The sequence below is a fragment of the Anopheles gambiae genome, chromosome 2, assembly GCF_943734735.2.
Source record: "Anopheles gambiae chromosome 2, idAnoGambNW_F1_1, whole genome shotgun sequence".
Classification (NCBI taxonomy): Eukaryota; Metazoa; Arthropoda; class Insecta; order Diptera; family Culicidae; genus Anopheles; species Anopheles gambiae.
In genome coordinates, this window is record NC_064601.1 from 102,203,492 (window position 1) to 102,227,952 (window position 24,461).

At 44.0% G+C, this 24,461-nt stretch overlaps 1 protein-coding gene across 5 annotated transcripts in view; it reads left to right on the top strand.

The window, feature by feature from the left end:
• The first annotated feature begins 854 nt into the window (after positions 1 to 854).
• Positions 855 to 24,461, top strand: part of LOC1277109 (serine-rich adhesin for platelets) — a 151,136-nt gene continuing 127,529 nt past the window's right edge. The window contains exons 1-2 of one of the 5 annotated variants that reach the window (XM_061650686.1): positions 855 to 1,100; positions 2,825 to 3,826. The gene's annotated coding sequence lies outside the window, so the exon portion shown is untranslated. Of the gene's footprint in view, positions 1,101 to 1,151; positions 1,314 to 2,824; positions 3,827 to 24,461 lie in introns of those variants that run through there. The other 4 variants (XM_061650687.1, XM_061650688.1, XM_061650690.1 and 1 more) reach the window with 4 other exon arrangements.

The window sequence follows — 24,461 nt, forward strand, 5'->3', positions numbered from 1 at the left end:
TTATATTTTGTATTTTTTTATGTTATGTACTAATATATTCATTGTTACGTCGTAATTTGAATTCCAATGTCTTTGTTTATATAATTCATTTATGATTTTTATTCAAATTGATCAAATGGATAAATACTGGAGAAGTAAAAAAAAACAATGAAATGTAAAGCACAACAAATCGTTCATTAACACTTAATAAAGACCACAAAATAGTACAGAGTTTGTTCTGAATATAAAAAAAAAACATATAACTTGTTATGGGAAGCAAAAGAGAAAACTAAAATATATAAATTATAATAAAACACATATAAAAGCAAAAGGAGACAATATCAAACAAATAAATAATAATAAAAAAACACAAATTCATAATGAAAAGTACAGAAAAGACATTGATAAGCATAAAACAGGATAGAACAGGATAATAGTTAATCATTTGCATGATAAAATGCAAACGTGTTGTGAAAAACTTACACATTTACAATAAATTCAAAGCAATTTTGATGTTGTTTGTTCGCTCATCTAAGTCGTTTGTATTTCCTCAATATTCAATCGATCTTCACAACCACCCTGTGCGTATGTAGCCAGCTGCACCCCATCCGCTTCGGCTGGTTCCGAGGCTCGTTGCGTTTTTTTCTTTCTCGCTTCTCAATTCTCACTCCCCAACACAAGCCCCCCTCCCCGCCCGATTGCCGTTGCAAAAAGCCTACACGAAGCCCGATCGACAACCCCTTTCTCGGTCGCGTGAGCGTGCCGGAGATCGTGCGAGAGCACAAATCCCCCGAAACCGAGCTTCGAAGCTTTCACGCTCGCGAGCTGCATCGTTCTCCGCGCGTTGCTGGGCGCCGAAGACTCGTGGGCCAGCACGAATCGCCCGCATTCGAAAGATGGCCGTCGTTCCGTTCGGTACGCGTCGCTAAAGTGTGTTGCGCTTGCGCGTGCAGCCTTTCTCGCCCACTGTTGGGTGTTTTGTGTGTGTGTGTGTGGTTTTTTTTGTTTGTTAGATGCTTTTTTATGTCAAGTGAGAGCAACGGAAAAAAGTGCTGTTGTGTAGTGTTTGCGTGTGTGTGTGTACACCCGTTTGCATACGGTGGGCTGCGCATTGAAAAGAGGTAGTTGATCGTTCCAGTTTCATCGACAGTTTAAAGACGAAGAATACAAACTGTCGTGTTTTATTGTTACTGTTCGCGAGTGTATTGCCTGTGCTATTTTTATTGTCGTCAGTGTGTTTGAACAGTGTTTGGGCTGCTAAAAGCCTGCGAAACGTTACCATCACCCAAGACGCTTAACGTCAACGTGCTTGGGTGTCTGTTCATGATGGAAAGGTGATCATTTTCGATTCGGCACACTGTCAGAGTGTGCACAGACAGACCCCGTTCATTAGCGCCACCGATTAGCGACTAGCCGTGACCGTACGGGCGAACGGTTTTCTGTTTGTTTTCGCTCCCACCCCCCCCCCCCCCCCTGTGTGTCACCTGATCACGGTGGAGCACAGGGGTGAAGAAGATGGAGCCAGCACATCATGGCGAAAGAAAGATGCACCTGGCCTGTGGGGAGGGACGTGATTCTTGGGCCTCCTTTCTCTATCGATACCCCAAGTGCCCAATCAGTGCTGGCGAGAGTAACCCTCTCGCTACGGTGGTGTGCAAGACAGCTTTCAATTCTGGCAAGAGTAAAACTCTCCCCAGCGCAACGGCACGGTTGGTTGTTTGCCGTTCTCGGTCACGATTCGGTTGGCTTTGACCGAAGAATTGATAATAATTGGTTCGCGATCGTGCGATTGTGGCGCAGCTGTAACGGGAGTTTTATTATTATTTTTTTGTTTGCTCGGGACGTGGAAAACGTGAGCAAAGGGACGAAGATGGAGTGTCGCCTCTAGACGGGGCGCTCTAGTTTACAGCTCTTAAGCTTGTTAGATGCGGTGATCGTGGTGAGAGGCTTTAGAAGCTTAGAAGCTTTAGCAAGAAACTTGAAGTTGTTTAGTGAGCTGTTGAGGTTTTAATTTGTGTTTCTTTTAGTGAGTGTGTGTCAAGCATTGAGTTACCTTTACTCTTTGATTGGATCAAGTGTTCAAAAATACATGTTAAAGTGTGTTATGCTACAGAATGTTTGTAACAAAAAAACATAAAGCTTCGTGTTGATATTATTAAAAATGGCTTAAGAGTTTTTAAACATTTTCAAAAGTATTTCCCAACTCAAAACGGTGCACGGTACGATACGATAAGTGCTGCCCCTACGTTTCCTCCATTGCGCTGCAGTTTGGCGTTGATTAGCGTACATCACCAACCCGTTCGCCTGCTTGCCGTCCTTTAGCTTGCGTTTGCACTTGCGCACAGCAAAGGGTTCGTGTTTGTGCGCAAGTCTGTACGCGCGTTTCTGCCATGTTTTTCGTAGTGAACGAAGTGAAGTGAAAGCGTTTTTGCGCTTTTGGGGTGACTTCAGCAAGAAGATTGGAACCGTTTTTTTTATACACTGTTGTTTTTGGTCAGGAACGCGCGCGCGGAAAGAAAGCCGACCCACAAGTCTCCGTACACGAGCTCGGCAGCTCGAAAGAAATGTTATGGGATAGGCGGCGAAACAGCGAAAGTTGCGTAAAATTGCGCGTGTGTGTGTATGTTTGCCATTTGGGTTTCGTTCTTTCGCTGTCCATCTGGTCGATGTGTAGTGGGAACAGTGGAGTGAAAAAAGAAGAGAAAACGCATCTCACCCTAACGGCATCTTGGCCACCCGACGAACCTGACGAACGAATGCAAAAGACGCTCGAATTTGCTGTGCTTGTGCGTGTGAATGTGTACAAAATAATAAATAAATGTTTTTTTTTTTGGTTTTGTTGCAGATAATACAAAGTGCTGATAAAGTAGAGGTGTAAGCAAAACAGGGAAAACACAAGAAAAACGGGCGAAAAAAAGTGAAACATACGAAAATCGACACGATCCATTAGATTCACGTGTGGTTAGTGATTTTTTTGTTGTTGGTTTATTTGTGGTTGTTGTTTCGATTATTTCCGAATTCAAGTTCGCAGTGTGTCTGATGTGCGTTTGATTCAGTCTGTGTGTATGTGTGTGTGTGCAAGTGTGCTTATTATTATGTTTATGATCGTGCGCTAAAACAAAAGGTGCAGAAAACGAAGGAAAATTAATCAAAAGTACAGTGAAGCGTGTGTGAGTGAATCGATTTTCTCCATCTGTAGCAAGCGAAAAATTAAGGCGATAACACACACACTCATTGGTGTGATTGTTGTTTGCGAGCAATAAAAAGCGTGAGCTAATAGTAAAGTGATAAATTTGCCTTAACCTGCCTATAATTAAGCCGGTGGGGTGTTGGTGATTCATGGAAAGTGAGTGAGCGCAGAGTGTACAGTTTTGTTTTTCCCGTTTGGTGTGTAAGACAGTGGAAACTGCATTCAACTTTTCCATTTCCCCAGTTTTGAGTGAGTGAAACAGTTTCGCTTGATTTGTGTTTTCTTTGTGTGGTAGCGGTAAAGTGTGGTTAGCTTTTTTTTCTTTGTAAACACACATTATCCACATATAGTGTTTATAAACATCTTTACGCTGCATACTCGTTGGACGGCGTTAGTGACGTGTCTAGAGTGGAAAACGGTTCAACCAAGAACTTGCTAACGCAAGAACCGGTCTTTGCTGTTAAAAAGGGGAGAGGAAGCTTTCTGAGGTACGATCGCGACTCTCGCGACCGGAAGTATCGAAGTCGGTCGTCGTCGCTTCGGCAGAGGTGTAAAGACCAGAAGACAATCAAGCAGGTGTTGGAAAGAGAGGAAGAGAGAAGAGACTACACAGCTCATCGCTAAAAGCAGTTTCTTCGGAAGCGTTAAAAGAAGAAGGTAAGTGTTGATGCAATACAGTGATATATTTTCATGCTTAAAACTTGAGAAATATCATATGAAGTTTAGATTTAATTTAAAACAATTCATGAAAACATGTAAAGCTCATTAGCGAATATGAAAGATACTAAATAGTGGATTTAGGAACTTTGCTCTGCTCTGCATCATCAAGTGACGTGGTTCAACAGACTTCAAGAAGTGATCAACAATCGATGACGCATGTTTTTCTTCGGATGTCTGAGTGATGTTACTCTATCGAACGTTGGATCCAACATCTTCAGAATGGAGATGAACAGTCTTCAGAATGAGGTGACTGCCTTTTACCCAGGGCCTATCTTCCTGATCTTCACAATGCTATAGCTACAATAAACCAACATCTCAGACCAGGCCATCCAAAGGGAATGATTAAGCAGTTTTATTGGCCTAGTTTAGAGCAAATCCGTGAAGAGTTGCTCCACAAGTCTGCGGAGTGTAGTGTTCGGGTAGAGCATATTTGGCAAAATTTAGATTAGATCATTCTTCCGATTTCTTGACTAACCAGAGCCACAAGTCAGTAGCCGCTATATCATCTGTTATAACAATTTCATGATTTGTAGCATCAGAAGCTTGTTTGTTTCTGAATTTCTTTGTCACAGTCTCGATTAGAGGTTTACTTTTTATCCAATGCTCAAAACGTAGGAGTCATGCACGTTGCTCAAATCCTTGCTCAATCCAAATGTATTCCTCAGAAGCTCTTGTTAGCGCTAGAAAAAGAAGTCTGAGAGAAGGATGTTTGCGTGAAACAGTTTACCTTGACCTCATTGTGGTACAGCGCACTCACCAGCGGCTTTACATTTAATTGACATCCGTCGACCCATTTTGCAACGTCTTTATCCTCAAACGTGGCGTCGTGCCAGAGGCGTCTGGATGAAGGTAATGAGATGTACAGATATTCATTTCAGCAGTTAAAGTGCATGAAAACAAAAAAAAAAACAATTGAGGATCCCCACAAAAATTTTTGGAAAGGAGTAGAAATGAATTAAACAGCAATTAAAGGTCCTGTGGACTTTCCATTAAACATTCCACAATAATTACATGTTGTAGCTAAAAATAATGTATTTTTTTACTTCTACTAAGCGCAATGCTTACATGCATGTGCGTGCGATTGAAGTTTCGAGCCACTCACGTTCCTATCCCCCATCCCACTGCCAGAACGCCGCTGCCTAATTAGTAATCATAAAATTTTACGTTTTACAACACCACCACCATCGCTTTGTCGTCGTGGTCGTTCTTCTGCATACCATCGTTTTTTGTTTCAAACCATCCCGAATGTAGATTATTATGCTTAACATGATGATTTTTACTCCCAACAGCCCACCCCACGCTGCCACTCCACACGCGTAAAGCACTCTCATCAAATCGAATTTCGCCCTGCGGCTATTGTGGCCACTGCTGTTGCTGCTGCTGCTGCTGCTGCTGCTGGTAGTTTTTTTCTTGCTTTTGTCTCTTGTGCAGGCGGGCTATGATTTTTATGCTCTCCGGTTGGATGGACATCGTGCGGGGGGAAGATTTCACCACCACCACCACCACGAGTGCAATTATGCTTTTATTTGCGTCCGAACATCGCCGCACCGCCTCCGGCCCCGAGGAGGGTCTTATCACTTTAATGAGCTTTCGGGCGGGCGAATCCTTCCCCCGGCACTCTTCATACTGAGTGCGTTCTTAAGCGGCTTGTGGGAAAGTGTGGACCAGAGTGTGAGAGAGAGAGAGGGAGAAGGACCGAGTTCATTCAACCATTCTGGGTTCGGAAAGAATTTCAATGAATTGTTCGCTCACCGCGTTGGTTAGTGGCGCGATGGCTGAACCCCGCAGGGGCTTAAATCCTCTTTGCGGTGTGGTGATGGTGGTGTGCCCATCGAAGCGACACCGCACGGTTTCGGACCTGCTCTCCATGCGCTCAAGTGTGCGAAAGGCACTGCCCCACTGCCTATAATTTTCCACCTCGCCAGGTTTGCAATCCCCGGTTCGTGAAGAGAGTGCTGAGCTTTTTTTGGAACCGTTTTGTTTTGCACCTAAGAGTTGCGACTGTCGATTTAATCGCAATTATTCTTTGCACCTGCAATGGGCTCGATGGTGCTTGGGGAGAGCTTTTCTCTCTCCAGATGGTCGCTACTTGAAACTTTGGTGGTGCTGGAGGGAAAAGACGTATTTTTCGTTGATTGAACAGCTGTGGAAAGCTGTTCTAATCGGTTGAAGAGTTTTAAATCGAAAATACAGTCCCCGGATTGAATCGCGTTCAGTCGTCGTTTGAGATCTAGCTCGAAACCGTACTTGAACCGTGCTGAACCGTTCCCCGCTCAAAGATGCTTCCCCTCGAGGAATTCGTCACGAAAACGGGCGTACCTTTCGCGTTTTGGCTCGGAAAATGTGTTGCGCGCTTCCAGTGGCTGATTTTTTCCCTTCTGCACACGGTAGCGTGTCCCTCGCGACCGTGCACGGCTGCAAGCTTATTTTCGTTTACTGGCAACAAAATTGCATTCGTTTCGTTGCACCGTGTGTGTGCCGTTTCGGGGGGGGGGGGGGGGGCTTTGTACGGTAAGGGATTTGATGCGGGGGGTAACATAAAAATACCGTTTCGTTTTGTTACAAAATTCCCCGAGAACGTGCCTGATGCTCGTTTGCAACCGCGCTGATGCATCGTACTCGTGACAATGTTTTTGTGTTCGTTTCGTGCATGCTCCGGGGGGGTTTTTTTTTGTATGTTTGTGTGCTGTTACCCTACCTGGTTTCCTAGAGTTTCCAGTGGCTGTCCCTCGAAACCCATAACGGGGAAATGCATGACCAGTAACTAACAATCTAGTGCAGTATCTTGGGCACCTGGGGGAGTTGGGAAAGGAGCTGACCTCATCATAGGGGTACGGGGTAGAATATTGGCGCTAGTTCATTCGCCGAACTGGGCAGAAAGCCAGAATAATGGAGTGCATCCACTTTTCACCCGATCGATGATGGTCGAACCAAACAACCCCCTAGGAGCGAAAATCGGGAGCACAATTGGGTTGTTTTTTCCGTTTTTTGTGACCGGTGGGAGTTAGATGTATGATTCAATGTGTTTGAAAATCGGTTATGATGTGATTTAAAAGTTTAATGGAAACTGGTGCTGGTGCAAACCCCGACACTTAGGAACAAGAGTGAAAAATTGAATAGCTAGCTTGGTTCTTTTTGAGTAAATATTGTTTCACTTGTTGGTCTACATACTTGTAAACGAGGAATTCGATTTGGAACTAGTGTGGGATATGTTTTTTTTCCTTTTTTTACTTTCAACATTGGTTCATTGGTTTAGTTTGTTTAAAAAAAAAGTTCTCTTGGTTCTTATGTTTTTTTCATTTGTTCTTCCACTTTTTCCCCTCAATGCTCATTACTGTTGTATTTTTGTCTGTCTACTTTCTGTTTTTCTATTATTTGAGTTTTTACTTTTTATTGTTTTAAATAGGTCTTTGAGCTTTTAAAATGTAATCTTTTTTACTTTAGTGTTCTTATTGTTCATCTTCCATTCCATTGCTATTTTAGTTATATATGCTGTTCTTATTATATTGTATTTTTATATTCTACCTATTTCATCATTAATTTGGCTTTTATTGCTTCCTTATACTACTTATTGGCTACTTGTGTTAAATAACTTTATAAAATGCCTTGATAATGATTGTATTATAATTCTGACCTTTAACTGTATTTTTTATGTTCAATTACACGTTTATTAATCCAATTATGTCATGATGTTAAATTTAAATCGGTTTTGTTTGATTGGTAATAGATTTTGTATTTTATTATTAGTATTTATTATAATTGTTTGTGCTGGTACTAATTTATTTCTCTTATTCCATTTTTTGCTCAATGTAGTATAGTTTTTTAAACATTTTCATTTCATTACCCATTTGAAAGACGTATTAAACACTGTTGTTAAAAACCTTCATAGTAGAAGTATTCACTTCCAAGCGACAAAAACCAATCTTAAAACTTATCGTCCAGGTAAAGTAATGACGTAGTTTGTAATACTTTTCTTCTCCGGTGCAAAACCCAATCTGCACCAGTGAGCCGGAACCGCTGCGCCCAACCACTCCGTACCTTCTCGTGCTCCCCCGCCAAAGTGTTCAGGCGTCCGCAATAAAGTACATTTAATTGAAAGTCATATTTCCTAAAGCGGTTAACTGGTTGACTTGGTGCCCAAGGCTGGCCGCCCACCACGCAGTGTGTGGTGGTCTTCCTTCTCCCCCTGTGCTCTGCCATACGAGTGCTAGCGTGTGCCTTTGTGCGTGTGTTGTACAAAAATGTATTTTTCTGGATTTTTTCGCCAACCGTAAAGCCGTTTTCGACTACGCGAAACGCTACCACCGTTTGCCTCCCAGTTGCTTCGACGCGAGAAAGCGAAAAGCAAAGTGTCAGAGCAAGAAATTGCAGCGTGAGCGTTAAAAAAAGGCGCACAACGGCGCAGGAAAGCAGTGCATGTGTGCCGTGAAAGGGTAAAAGAGAAAAGAACCAGACCAGGAAAGGGGGGCAACTTGTCCACTCTATTTCTGTTGCGCCCTGACCAGCCAGCCTTTGGGCAAGATCCGGGAGATGCAGTTCGAATGGTTGGGGGCCGGCGGGATTCAGCGAAGGGCAAACTCTGTCTAGCAGTCTTTGGGGCAGGACGGCAGGACGTTCTTCGTGTTCGGCCTGGAACCGGTAAGCTCGATCGAAAAGTTTACAACAATAAGCGGCAAAGCAAGGCCGGTGCTATTTTTCACAATGAAATGTGTTCGATATGTGTGTGTGTGTGTATGCTGCTGCACAGCGCTTTGCGGGTGTTTTTCTTTCAATTTGTGGGCAGGAAAGTATGGCGATTGGTTTTATTTTATTAGCAACTTTGAAGCCGCACCGAGCCGTTTGGGTGGGTGGTCCAAAGTTTTGGCTCAATTTATAAGTTACATTTCGAGTGTGTGTGTGTGTGTGTCCATACTTTTTTCTCGGAAAACGCAAGAAATTGAATGTGATTTCTAATCTCGAAGGGCTTATACCTTTTCATATGCCCACGGACAGATTTGGTAGGTAAATGGAATGAGGGGGAGGAAAAAAACACCACGGGAAATGTGTTTTCCACTTCTCGAACTCTTGTATGGAAATTTGGAACAGATTGGCATTTGATTTCTTCCGTTTGCTCTCTCCCCAGGGCCAGCGGCGGGGAATGTTTCCGCTCAGGGGAATTTAAAGCAAAAAAAAATAAGTCCACAGTTTGGGAGGAATGCCATTCGCGAAGGGTTCTATTTTCCCCCCCATTTCCTACCCATTTTTATTGCGCGGCAGTGAAAAGTTTTTCAATTTCGTTCTAACCTTGCGAAATTTCTTGCGAAAAGTCATTCGTCAATTGTGCGCGCAGCCCAATGTGGGCAGGGTCAGTTACTTTTCTGCTGCTATTGGCGGGTGGTTGTGTCTTCCAACGCGCTTACTTGAGCAAAATATCGTTTCTGTGTGATTGTGCAAGCAATTGAAACATTTGAATTATGTTTTTAAAAAGGTAGAAAAGTGGACTTTAAGTTGCTGATGTTTTCTTGTAAGTTTATTTAATTTTTTAGGTATGACAAATCTTTTATTAGATCAACTAACAAATTGTTTCTAGAAAGTTTGCATTCGTAGAAGAATTATCAGTTTTTTTTTAAACAAATAAAAAGATTTTCTAGACAGATAAATAGAGAGAGCTTATCCAAAGCTTTTAAGTTTTAAAAAAATGTAGGCAAACTTGGCTTTTTTTTATGGAAAAATGACTTATTTGCCTAACATTCGAAGGCTCCCACCAATCGCGGACCGCGACGATTGGTGGCGCAACTTTGTGCTGCTACATTTGCATCGTTGGGGCCACGGGGGAAAAGGCCGGTTTTTTCCTTTCATCTCGCAAGTACCCCTCATGCAAGCGTGCTGCAAGGTGTTGCTGTTGTAGGTGGTCCCCTACTTTGCACGCGATCCAGCACCGCCGGAAGCGCCCACCGGTGGATGCTGATTTGCTGCCCCCTCAGAAGCGTACCGAGCCCTTCAATGGTCGGGCGGTGTGGGTGATTTGCGTGCCATGGAAAGGCTCCCCCCGGAAGTGGGCTCGGGAAAGCAGCGTGCAAAGTGTAAAGTACACCTTCGTACCCCCGGGGGGGGGGGGGGGGGAGGTTTTGCGGCAAAAAAACAAATGCAATTAGAAAGTGAATTTAACTAAAAATGCAACGAAAACCGCTAAGATGGAGGGTGTGTGTGGGCATTGAGATGAAAGGAAGGAAGGAACGTAACATATTACGAGATGGTATGGAGGAGAAGAAAAAAAAGGTGAAGGTATAAAGTAAATTAAACAAAAACGAAAGAAAAAAAAAACCCCACTAAAGTCAAAAGGCGAAACGGCACAGCACACGGCACACGACTGTTACGATTGCTCCACGAAACATTCCGCTGATTTTGATCTTGTTTCTGGTTTGCCCGGTGCGCGGTTGGTGCAAAGGTTTTGGGAAGGAAAGGTAAACAAAGGGCATTTCAAAAGGGTGCCACCCACCTCCCGCACTCACTCTATCTCTTTCACCGGAAAACGGGGGTTACGGGAAAATCGGAAAGGCCATTCCAAAAAAAAAAACGCAAACCGGCACTTGGCCCAAGGTACAGCTGGGAAGTGGTGAGAACCACCAGCGATCGAGCTTAATAAATGAAGTTTTGCATTAATCGGTTGCTTGAGAAGTGAAAAGAAAATCAGATTACTGCATTCAGCGCAACGGAAGGTAGGGAAGGTGACCGGAACGCTTTCGGACGGAGCTTCCACGTGCCACGATGCTTGGTTGGATTAGTTTTTCTTCTTCTATTGCTGTAAAGGGAAGAAAGTGTTAGCCCAAGAAATGAGGGTTTTGTGTTGGAATGTTCGCTCGCAAAGCGTCGTTCGTGTTGGTGTCGACTTTGCGACTGCAACAATGCGCTTTGTGATGGGGCATCACACTGACTGAGACGAAGCGATGGGGGAAAAGCATAATAATGTTGTTTTTTTGTGCTCCTTCTGTTGTTTTATTCCGTTTTCTATTATTTTGTTAACATTACACCATCCGGAGCTTGCGTGCCGCGGTACCGCGGTGGTATCGAATTTTGTTCCCGATGAATAGTTTTTTTTAGTAAATTCCTTTCCGTACGCTCTCCCTCTCTCTCTCACGCTTCTTCGGTCCCTCGGTAATGAAGCATTGAAAGTAAACAAACGCTTCATGAATGGACATGTGTTTATAAGCTTTCGTCCAATGCTCTCCGCTGCATGCCCCCTGGTACATCGCTCAGTAACCGTGACTGTCAAAAGGTCAGTGGCAACTGTCGCTATTGTTTTATACAATGCTTACAGCTTACAGGGAAAACCTTCAGCCCACGACATGCTGCTTCGCTTTCCGCGTAATAAAAGGTCTACTTGTTCATGTGCATGTCCTCCAGCACTCCACGTACTCTAATCACCCACAGCCACAAACGAACGGAACTGACGGGTAAATGCTTCCATTTATTACCTATGAAAAAGTAAATGCAAGCTGTGATGGGGTTTTCCGGACCATAACTAAGCTCAGAAGCTGCCCCAAGCCGCCGTGTGCAGCATCGAGTCCCACAGCCGTAATGGGTTCATTTTCGTGTTCATGGTCCCGATGCACACAACCAAACCAACACAAGAGAAAAGCGCTTCCCACACGCGCGGCCGGATATTGGAATCGGGCGCAATAAAACCCAAATGTTAAACGCATCGTCTAGCTTTGGTTTGGTTTCACTTCCCTTTGGAGGGGGTTTGGCGGGTGCAGGCACCACACCCAAGGCCTGGCTGGATGGTGCATTGATTTAATGCGGGGGGGGGGGGGGGGGGGGAAGTTATTAAATCCGTTGTCGTCGGGCTCCCGATCGTTATCGGTACCGCCAAAGCTCTGCTCTGCTCTGCTTTTGTTTCTGCTTTCTCTGTGCCGCGTTCAGAGAGGGGTTTAATTCGGTTATGAAACGGCGTGGGAAAAATAACCAATGGAGCAGCAGTACAAACATTGAAGTTGGGTAAATTGAAGCTGGTAAAAGATATTCATCGGAGGTGGTTGGTGGCTGAGCGAAAAACAAAAAAAAAATGTCGTGGAAGAAAGCATAAAATCATTATTTATAAAGAAGCAGCTTTGTGTAGTGCGTATTGAATTGCTTGCTAATGTTTTGTGCGTTATGCGGGAGACCTCATTGCATCATAAAGATGATTTATGTATTTCTGTTACTTATTGGTAATGTTAGTTTTTTTTTTCGATGTTCAATTGTAGTATTGTTTGAGTAATGATAATGATTTATGAATGTTTTATGCGTTCACTGTGCTGATGATATAATTATTTGGCAGTTACGATCCGGCTTTGGCAGCGGTTACTTTGCAATAGTCGCTTGGTTTGTTGATTGTTTATTGTTGTGCTGTTTCTTCAAGATTGTTCTCCATATATTGTATCAAATGGGATCTAGTAAAGGAGTCTTTATTTAAAATAACCTTACACTACACTAGTCTTGCTAAGGAAAAGGTGATCCTTAAGTATTTTTGTTTGTGTACTTGGTGTAAGTTGAAGTTAATACTTTTTGGATTTGACACATTTTTACAACTTTTCAGAGGTTTTAGTTGGGTAATCGAGGAAGATGTCTAAGATATTTTACTAAGTAGTACATTAAATATTATAAAATGTTTGTTCAACCAGCAACAAAATTATAGAGAAATAAATAGTGTTGGGTTTCATAACTCCTTCTATGAGATTCATTCATATGAATCTTCAGTTATGAGTGATTCTAATCTCGAATGGACTCATCAAAGATTCATGAATCTTTAGAGATTCATAAATCTCCAAGGATTTATGAATCTCGAAAGATATACGAATCTCCATTGAATAATAATCCATTAAAATTTCATATATCTCCAGGGATTGAATCTTTCGAGATGTATGATTTGCAAAACCAAGAAGTTCCCAAAGCCTGTACACGCTGGCATGACCATGTAGGTATGAATTTTTGGAGATGTATGAATCTCATAACATTCATGAATCCCTAGAAATATGAAACTTTTGAAATTCATGAATCTTTCGAGATTTAGGAGTCTTTTGAAATTCAATCAATCTTTGGTGATTCAAGAATATTTGGAGATGCATGAATCTTTGCAACCGGAATTCAGATTCATCGAATCATTTCAAAGATTCATTCACATTCATGAATCTGAATCAGATTTACCCAACTCTAGAAATAAAACGTAAAAACTGAAAATAATTTGTTTCTATGTTTGTTAGCTTCTTTCTTTGCTGGTACTTCTTTTAGTTTTGATTTTTTTTTGCTCTCTTTTTCAATACTTGTTTGTATTCTTCAAACCTTTATATTCAATAATTCTTGAAATCAATGCAACATTTTTCTCTAATCTCAAGTAGACCGCATGGGATTGTATTAATTTCAAACATCTGCTCGGGACATCCAATCACCCCCGGGGGAAAGACAACCTTCACTCATTGATCAACATTATTGGTCTGCGTTGCCGTTTGGCTTCGTTTGGCCGAAAAGCTCGAGATTGTAAGGCCACACGGGCCACAGCCCGCTAGAAATGCCCGCTCACTTCCCGTTATTGTTGCGGATGCTCACGGTCACCTGCGCTGCTTCCCCGATGTGTTCGGGCATGCTTAACCAGCGAAGCAGACAGCTTCGTTGAAACCGATCGAACGTGTTTCACGAGCGATTGATTTGCTTTGCTGTGTGTGTTTTTTATTGTGTTTAAGAATTTATCGATAAACTAAGACTTAACAGGTGTGCAAGAAGTAATTCAACCGTACGCTCTTATCTATTTAAACGATGCAAGAACATTATTTATAAGACACTTTAGCGCATTAGAGAAACGCATCGAAATCTTAGATAAACAACGTTCCTTTTAGCTCGCCACTGAGCGAAACACGTTGAAGTTACCTTTACCAATACCGTAAGCGACGAACTCGCGATTCCTCTTGTTCGCTCTTTCTCTCTCTTTCTCTCTATCTCCGTTAGCGTCCCTTTGCCGTAAAAGGTGCACTTTCTTGCTGCACCTCAGCACACATCCATCCACAACACTGGCTGGCCCCAACTGGCGGTGTGAGTGTGCGGCACACGCATCTGCGTGCCAGGCCCGGGGAAGAAATTCGAAAGGCAAAACCGTTCAAATCCAGTTTTTCAAGTCTCGGCCCGGGCAAGAGATGGATTGGATCCGGATGGCCGGATGCAGAGGGCCCGTGCTTTGGTGTGCGGTGGTTCGCGCGTTTCTCGGACGCGAGCTCGATGCGTCTTCACAGCACGCACGCACACACTCTCTCGCGCGCGCGCACTGCCCAAGACCGATACGTGTAGGCGCGCTAGTTTGAAGGTTTTCTCTATTGGCGTTTGGCGTCGTCATCGTCTTGGCCGTCGATGGGCCGCATTTCAGTGTGCTGTGTGCTCTCCTTTCACCAGTTCCGAACAGCTCCAACCCCCCACAAAACAAACGGTACGACCATTCATCTCGGCACACGGCAAAGTCAAACGCGCGCACATTCGTTCGAAGACTTTTCCAGCCTCCCTTTACGCCTCACATTACGCACGTTCGTCGCTGGCATCGCCGAGAGCTGGCTGGCTGATCTTTTTAACCAGGTCAAATAATTCTGGTGAAAAGCGTCGTCGGCGGCGCACATTTTTCGCATTCGAGCGTGTTTCGACCGGGGAGCCGCGCTCGCAAACACCGAGCTCCGTGGTTCCGCGAGCGCGAAATCGAAATGCGAATAAAACATTCGACGTGCGATTGAAAAGAGAAAGAAAGAAAAAAACACAATCACGCACAAATCAATAGGTAAAGAAAAATGTAAGGGTTTTCTTTTTTCGTTGCGCCCTTCTCCGCCGGATCAACTTTTTTCGCGCGCGCATTTGTTGGAATTCTTCGCCCGGTCTGGCAAACGCATCGCATTTAAATCATGCCCACGTTCGGGTTCGATCGTTTCCACTGGAAACCATCGTTCATCATCCACTGGGAAAGCTCTCGTTTTGATGAGACTTTAGTATGTGCGGCGGTGCGCACACATCCATCCGCATATAAACTTACTTTCTTTCGGATGTGTGGATAGTTTTTCTTGGCGGCTCTAGTATTGACGGTTTGATTTGTGTGCGTTTTTTTGTTAACACCCCTCGCTCGCTTTTTTTCTTTTCATTGCTGTAGATTTGTACAGAGGCGTCCTACTGGTGGTCACGTTTCGAGTGCGATGAGATCGCACCCGCAGACGTCACCCTGGAATGGGAATGGGTTTTAGCGTTTCAGCCGAAAAAGGGTAGGAATTTAGCGTGCCCTCAATATGTCGCTCGCTCGCAGGTGGTTTGGGTGGTGGCATTTTTTTTGCATTTGCTTTTGTTTTTAATGCGAGTGCTAATTTTTCATCACCGTGTTTAGCGAACACTTCCGGCTCGGTTCCGAATGGAGGCGCTATCGGCAGCAGTTGCTTTCCATCATTTGCTGTGATGGTTGTGAATTTGTACGTTTTACATTATGCTTGAGCTTTTTTGGCGAAGATAAAAGATAATCGTAGAGATGAGAGGGGTTTTTTGGGTGGGCGATGTTTGAAGACTTAAAATAGAGCGTTAAAATTAGTGCAAAGAAAATTGGAATCGAAACCTGGCACGGGATAGGATTGTTTTAGCTTAGTTATTCAAATTTGATTAGCTTTTACCCTTTTTTTAATCAATTTGGGACACTGTTAACGAAGACTCAAGATAAAGTTTTTGGGGCGAAAACGCACTACTAACGGCTGTCATTCACTATCAATGATAAAATTGACAGCTGGAAAACTAGATTAATTGAAGTCTTATTTTGCTTTGAATATAAATTTATAGATATTTTTAATTTCGAGGTTAAACAACAACTTCCTCCTTTAATTAAACATGGTTTAACCGACATTAAATAAGACATTCATGAATAATTTTGTCAAAAAAAGAGTCCTTTGTCACTGAACCTTGAACCTAAAATTGAATTGTAAGCCTTCAACTACACAAACAAAACATCTTGCGGGTTGTACCCCGTCCATTTTAAGAACCCGCCGGAAACCGTCCAAGGCAAATTGCCAACACACAAACACCACCCTGCACCACGAAAACAATTAAACAATGTATCTTTCAATCAAAATCTGGCGATTGAAAGATTAACCCACACTCAACCCGCACGCGCTCCATAACAAAACGAGCTGATAAACATATGCGGGCTGCAAGTTGCGTTTAGGGTTTGTAACGCATTTTGTAACCGAAAACTGGCCACCATTGTTGAAGGTGGTGTTGTGTTTTACTGCTACAGGGCAATAGCATCACCTTCATCTGCGTTGCGCTGTTGCAATTGTTTTTTTTTGTTTTGTTTTTTGTTTGGCCGTAACGGTTGAGCTGTTTGGCGTGGTTGACTTCTTGGATGCCGCAAACCATCGATTGAACGGAGGGACTTCTTCGCAATCGCAATCGGGTGCTTCACGGAACGCTGCGTTTTTCGAACGGCTTGCGGGGTACGGTGACTGCAACCGTAGGGCGTGCGCGGCAAGCGACGAACCCCGCACGAACACATTTGCTAGCGGGTAAGTGCGGCATTCGATTGGGAGTTCAAAGAAGTTGAACAAAAAATAACACCTCCTCAGGGTGGATGGGGGGTGCCACCGTACTTTTGGTGGAGGGGAAGCAATTTGGAAGTGAGTGTTTTAAATGTAGCCTGTGAAGGAGTGGTGGGCTGGAGTTACTTTCACACGGCCCGTATTCGGCACGACAAACGGCAAACGTCGGCACGGTAATGGAAACCAATCGGTGAATGGTAATATATTGATTTGTATGCCGGGGTTGTTTACTGTGGCACCTTAAACTGCACTGCTGATCTATCTAATACGGAAGGAGGAGAATGACGAATAGAAACAGAATAAATTATCTCTCTTTTTAACTTTTATTTTTTAAATTCTATTTAAAACCGAAATTAGGGTAAAATATCAACACTATCAAACCAGAAACAATGAGCCTAAGTCTGATTACAAACCGACATATCATAACAATGTTACACACCAGGAAGTGACCTCCCTCCAAATGCAATATGTAAATTAAATTATGCCATGTTTACATATTGCCCGTATTACACTCGCACAGCTATCGACAGCTTTATTCTTGCTTCACCTTTCACACTGCACGTCAATCACGCACCGCGGGCGTGCATCAAACACACACACGCCACGCCGCTAATGAATAAAATCTGTGCCACGCATAATTCGCTAATTACAATCAGCATCTCGTTTCGGGCAGGTTTGCCCCCAGTTTCGTGTATGTGTGTTTTCTTCTTCCGTGGCTGCACGTAACCTTAGTGCGTGTACTCCCTCCCCCCAAAAAATGACTGCATAATCGATCGGCCGCCAGCCGAGCCCTCGGACCTGGTGCATATCCAACGCCAGCCCCTCCAGCCAGGACCGAATCGTACCGCGATGTGCGTAATTCGACCTCATCGAAATCGAGAAAAGAAAAAAACCGGAACACCATCCAAAACCCATCGCCCAGGTCGCAGCATAAAGCGGGCAACATACCGCCCCGAAACAAACAAACAAACCAACCGAATTTCCCATAATTGAATTAGATAATTTGTGTGCTTTTGTTGTGCGCATTAATGATGCTGCTGGCCCGCGCTGCCGGCACTCTTTCGCAACGCACGCCGCGGCCAAACGCTGGCAAAAAACGCCGGCGATGGTTGGCGATGTTTTGTGTGTGTCTGCTAGTTTGCGGTGAATTTTGGTCGTGTTTTGTAGCGCTTTACGTAATCCCGTTCTGATTACCATTCCGCGACATCTGCTTCCTGAGTGCTGAGCTCGATGGTTGATCTCAGCTCGCGGGGGGGGGGGTTTGTGCCTGCGGAGAAGCAACAGCAATAGTTCGGCTCGTTGGCCGGGTCGCATAACATTTGGTTTGGTTTTATTCGCCTGTCAACCACCGCCTCTATCGAACACAGAAGAAAGCTTAATTTATTTTAATTCAAAACTGGGACTTACAAAGTGAGGCTGTGTAGTAATGTGCGCTAAGCTCAGAGACAGACAGAGAGAGCGAGAGAGACCAACAAATCGTAACAAAAGTGAACCAAATCAGCGATGCCAAAATCAAACACAACAAAAGGTGAATAACAAGGGGAGAGTGATAGAAAAAAAAAGCATGGTTCGTTCGTGTAACGTCTCGATTTTGGGGGATGAATCGGCGAGCAAAAGGCGAGCGATTGTGCTGTTACGATAAGCGATCAACAATGGCATCGATAAGAAAAAGGAAAACCTCAACAGTGACTGTGGGGGGGAGCGGTTTGTAAGTGTGGTTTTTAATGGTTTTAGTCGCACATCGTTAGCTGCCAAACAACAAATCGGTTGATGTATTTTGGGTCAGAAAATTCAAAGACTGACGAAATATTATTAATCATTTTGACTTGTGTTGATGATATTGGATACAAATTTGTACAGCAGAAGCGATTTACCTTTTTTTATGTACAAGTTTTAAGCACGTTATGTGCTTTATGAAGCTAACTCTTCATCCAACAATTCACAATTTGAAGCTGGAAAATAGAATTCATGTTGATAAGCTTTTGTCAAGCATTCATTAATCCATAATATACAACTGAATTGTATAGTATGTGAAACTGTTCGTTCAGATTCATTGATTATTTCTGATTTAAAAGATACTTACTTACTTATTCGGGGCTACAACCGCTTTGCGGTCTTCACCTGCCTCATGAGTGTCCGAAACCGCTCACGGTCTCGCGTCTTCGTCTGCCAGTCCGTTATCCCGGCCTTAATGGGGAACGCCTCTTCATCATCTTGCCACCTCAATTTGTACACCTCCTTGTGGACAGCCTGAAAAGACTTTACGGGCTGTGTCGTCCGTTTCCATGCGTACAATATGGTCAGCCCACCGGAGCCTGGCGAGCTTGATCCGCTGCACGGCATTGAGATCGCCGTACATCTCGTATAGCTCGTCATTATAGTGGCTCCTCCATTGTCCTTCCACACATACGGGGCCAAACATCCTTTTGAGTATCTTCCTCTCGAACGCGGAAGATTTGGACAGTGTCCATGTCTCAGAGGCGTATGTGAGTACCAGAACTATATAGCTACTATATACTCCCAGCTTCGTCCGTCGCGACAGATTCTTTGAGGTGAACTGATTTTTCAGGCTGTAGAATGACCGGTTGACAGACAGTATCCTTGAGCGCAGCTCAGCTATCTGCTATTGTCGTTGCTGACCTTTGATAGGTGAATTGTAGGACGACTTCAAAAGTGCGTCCACCTATCTGCACGTCACGCATACGTAGATTCTGATTATTTATTGGTAGGCCCGCTGATGTTGCCACCATTAGTTTGGTCTTTGGCTCGTTTATCTGCAATCCGAGGTTCTCTGCCGCCTGCTTGATCCCTTGGTAGGCTTCTGCTACATAGGAGAGCCGCAGACCAATGATGTCTATATCATCAGCGTATGCCAGGATCTGGGTTGACTTATAGAAGATGGTTCCCGTAGTCTCCACCCTCGAGTCGCGGATGGCCCTCTCTAGTGCCAGGCTAAATAGGAGACAGGCAAGCCCGTCCCCCTGGCGCAGACCCTTGGTGGTAGCAAAAGGCCCTGAGAGTTTTCCATCCTCCTTCACCTGGCAAGTGACGTAGGTCATAGTCATTCTAACTATCCTCATCAGTTTGACCGGGATTCCAAAAGAGCTCATAGCGTCGTATAGTTTTACCCTGGCTATGCTATCATATGCAGTTTTGAAGTCAATGAAGAGATAGTATGTGTCGTGTCTGTATTCAGCCATCTTCTCCAAGATCTTTCACATGGTGAAGATCTGATCAGTGGTTGATTTTCCGTTTCGGAATCCGACTTAATCCAGAATCTGATGAATTCGGCTTTATAATACCATATATTATTTGAGCTAAATATCAGTTTCAATAGCTATTTATTTTTTCTATTAAAAGAATGGAACATAAATCAAACCAATAGAAAATATAAGCACTCTATTTCTATATACCGGATTTCAATCGACCATTGCTATATCTAGTTCCTTTAAACATCCTCGTTAACTTAAACGAGAGTCTCCATTTCCCAACCGCCTAACCCAATACAATTGGCAGTGAAAACCAGTCGTGTGGTAAAGCTGTCTGCACGAGCCTGCAAGCATGCGAAGGGTTTCCTCCCTAACCTGAGTCTCGAATTGCAGCATACTTCTGCTAATCGCGCTGCGCTGCCACCATCCCAACCGTGTAAAATGCTTTCGTGCTCGTGTATGGCAGATCAGTTTTCCGTTTTGGTACACGTTGTTTTTCCTTCATCGCATGTTATCGCATGCGATCCAGCGATCGATTGTTCTGCAGACAAAACAATTGGCTTTTGGGCTTTCCCCTTCTCCCCTTGCAATGTTTTGTTTCATGCATCAGTCAATTGTTACCGTATCGAAGGTGGCTTAACTTTAAGATGTGCCAAACAGAAACTTCCAGCAGGCGGTGGGTGAGCGAAGTAAATCATCGCCTGGTGAGGAAAGAGACTATTGTGTTTACAGTGGATCGGATTAAGTTTGGCCCTTGCTGACGGGCTAGAAGACAACAGCCGAAGAGGAAAGAGTTTGCAAAGAAATTGCATAAACATCGATTCAATTGCAGTCGTTGCAACGTGTGGACCATGGCGCGCGAGCGTGTCTCAGCACGGTTTGTAATGCTATTAGATGCAACTGGATACGGGTTTTGTCCGTGGGGTTGACTGGCGGTGTGGCGCCAGCCATGCCGTGGGGGGAGGGTTGGTGTGAAAATGAATGCAACTATGCACGTCATCTGCATCTTCGGGCGTGTGTGCACGGTGCGTGCTGAAATCAACGTCTTGTGATGCCTTGTGTTTTGATACATTCGAGCCACAATTCGTTGGTGTATTATGTTTGTGTGTGTGTGTGTGTTTGTTGGGATGAAAACAGAGATGAAAATGGTATTTGCGTGCAGGTGCTGATGGTGTGAGGCTGTGTGGTATGTAGCCGAGCAATGGGCGCTATTTTGACGGCGGAATGTGTAACGATCGTTTCGTGTGCGGGATTGTTAGTTTACATGTCGTTATGGTCGTTGGTTGGTGGCTCGGGAAGCTGATTATGAATTTGGAGCACGAATGGAAATGTAACTGAGCGCTTGTAAACGAACGCTTGTGTTTGGAAGCTGTGGCAAGCGGCAACATGAGTAATTGTATTATGGTTGTAGTACATTTACGTGCTGTTGGAGTATAACCGTTTTCCAAATCGCTTGATTGGGTTGAGCGGTACTCTGCTAATTGGTATATTGGGTTGTAAAATTACTTACAGCCATTCATCTTAATGTATCTCATCTTGTTGGCCTCTCATTCGACGCTAAAAGCGTCATTCCTTAGTGTCGTATTCCATTTAGGGTATAATGATATTTTTTTCTATCTCTCATAAAATCATTCTGTTGAGCTATGTTGCTTGGATGACGCGAACGTGAGAGGCGTTTCAGTTGATGATCCTTAAACAAAACATGCAAAACGAAGATGGTAAAGGACGACGACTTCTCAATCTTGGCTAATGATGGGCAGCAAGTAGGATCAGCCAAAAGAAGTAAAAAGACTGCCAAAAAATCTGCTTTCCTCATAAACAAATGAACGAAAGTCAGTGTGAGTGATTGCTTTTCATCTGCTTCCTCGTCCGCTTTTACTGTTTGTCTGCTTTTATTTCCACCTTTTTGGTCCATTTCGGCAGTCCAATTTTAGCAACGCGTTGATCCCTTTTGATTACTCACGGGGTGGTTATTTATATTTGTGCTGCCAGCTTTTGTCCACCGTCGCTTGTGCGGTTTGCTTCCTGCTGTGTTCATGTAAATAGAAAGGATAATTGGAAATTATCATTATGATGCTTTTCAGGAACTAGTGAAAGGACAGGGCTGGCCTGGCACGGTTTGCTGTTATCCGTTACGCTCGCCGACTAATCCTCTAGTTACCGTTTTGTTCCCCGAGAGGATGACAGAATGTCGTATATTAGCGGGATAATTTATTACCGCGAGCGTTTGCAAAGACCATCTACGATAGGCAAATTAGCTCGTTTTTGGTAAATTGGTTCATTGTGCCACTGCCGCGCATATGGTGTACTATTCTGTTGGGCTTTTCGGTATGCTAAACAGCTGGTTGTTTGAGCACAATATGCTTATCACTAATTCTAATGTTGTTGCTGAATGCGGTGGAAATTCGGTCTATGGATTGGAGTTTTTTCCAGAAGATTTTTGGCTTTGTTTATTACAGGGTTTCTCAAGCCAGCTCAACATCGTAACACTATTTTTCGAGCACGTTAAACGATTGTCAACATCGTACGTACAATTCGCATCCGTAAACTCTTTTCGATTTGGTAACACTAGGTTTTGAAAGCGTCAAATCCCAACTCGAGTCCCAACCGATTCGAGTTGGGATTTTACTTGTACATTGGATTTTACATTTTCCAGATTCGAGTTAGGATTTTACTTGTCCAAAACCCAATGTTACCAAATTACTTCGAATTGTTTGTACGATGTTGACAATCGTTTAACGTGTTCGAAAAATAGTGTTACGATGTTCAGCTTCAATATCAATATCCCAGCAATTAGTCGCAAATAAAACGAGTTTGCACACCTAATCCAAGGTTTTATTTCATTAGAACAAATGGTTATTATAAGTTTCTGGAATACATAATCAATTCACCACAAACTTTTTACATGTTTTGAAGTATCAATGCTAATTCCGTCGTATTTATAGATTGCCAAATAAAACCTCCTTCAAAATTTTCCATCTTTTTTGCAAAGTCATCGCAGCCGGGAGTGGTGTCTTGTTCTTCCATTCGAGTCGATTCGATATGACTGGGTGCCACTGTGTGGTGCTGATGGTGTTAATTGAATCGTGCTCCCCATTTCTGCACTGACGCAATGCATTAGTAATCGATTTCGCGTGCTACAAACCCTCTCTCCCGCTGTTTAGATGTGGAACCTTCTACTCACTACCAGGAGTTTGCACACCTAATCCACTTCAATTGACACCTACTCGCTCGAAGGCATCGGGCCAGCGACAGAAGAAAATGGATCAATACCATTTGCACCTTCACCACCTTAATGGCAAGGCACGCAAAATATGGCTCTCAAACCCTCGAAACAGGGAAACAGACCGAACTAAAAGTTTCGGGGACAGCTCGGATGAAAACAGATCGAAAACACGGATACGGTTTCGACCATATGCACCTTCCTCCTCCGGCGACGCTCGGTGTGCGTGCGCTTTAAGAGTGTCCTTCTCTCCCTTCTCTTTTGATGTGTGTGTGTGTGTGTGTGTGTGTGTGTGAACTTTATGCAAGCGAAAGCAAATTCGTGACTCACACATCACGGGCTGACGCTTGGTGGTGGCGGTGGTGGTGCCGTCGTGTTGTGTTCCTTTCGAGGAGCTCATTCCCCGGGGAGGGCTGTACTGTACACACGCACACGGTATCAAGCTCGGCCGATCAGTGTTTCGGTCGCATTCACGGTGCGTTCTATATGGCGCTGGATCTCCTTGACCTCGTTGATGTATGGGGAGCTGCTCCGCTTAGGACTCTGGCAGGCGCGATAGAGAGAGAGAAAGAGCACCTTGAAACAGAGTTCCTTGTGAAGGGGATTAAGCTTTGGGGGTTTCGAATCCACCCCCACACACACACACACACACACACACGGCTTCGCAAACTGGTTCCGCCATCGTGACACAAGCGCGAGCAAGGATTTCGCTTTTGCGCTGCACAACCAGAACGCGCTCGAAAGTCAGTGCGGGTGCGATCGAGCTACGGATTCGCTCAGTAACTATCATCACGTCGAAGAGCAGCCAGAAAAACAAAAGTCACCGAACAAACGTTCAAATTGAGTGCTCTTTCTGGGTCAAATGAACAGGGACGGAACAGCGGGAGGACAAACGAGCAAAAAGTCTGACGTTCAAACCGTGCGCGCAAGCACCATCGCACCAAAACGGACCGATGTGTCTCATGCTGCATCGTTGCTGTATTTCACGCAAACTAAAGCAAGCTCAAAGGGCAACTAGCAAAGCAGACGAAAATCGGTTCCAAAAAAAATAAAGGCACATAACGGGACGTGCAGGAGGGAGCCCACGGCCGCACGATGTACGCAGCATAAATGATGAAGTGTGATGGTCACGATTTGAGCTAACGGGGAGGGAGAGACGGAGCGATCATCATATGCTGTTTGTCGCCGCCCTGCTGGTGGGTAATTCAAATGCAAATAATATGTGGAGAAATGAAACATTTCGAATTTCGTTTCGTGGTGCTCGTGGAAGCACAGGAGCAGCTTAGTTTTTTGTCTGCTTTCCCTTGCTCTTAGATCGTTCTGCTCTTCTAATTGGACGAAAAAAAGATACAAAAACATCGTCCAGGAAACCCCTAAACCGCACCATTAAAGCTCACGGAATTGAACCATTTAAAATTCGTATGTGAGCTTCTGGCAGACCGAGCGGGCGCAGTGTGCAGCGTCTTATTCGTTGCACGCTTTTCTTTGGTTCGTTCTGATGGTGAGAATAAAATCGCTCAATTTATTGGCTCGCCGTTCAATTCCGAAATGGGGCAAAACAACGTCCAAGGCTGCCAATTTGA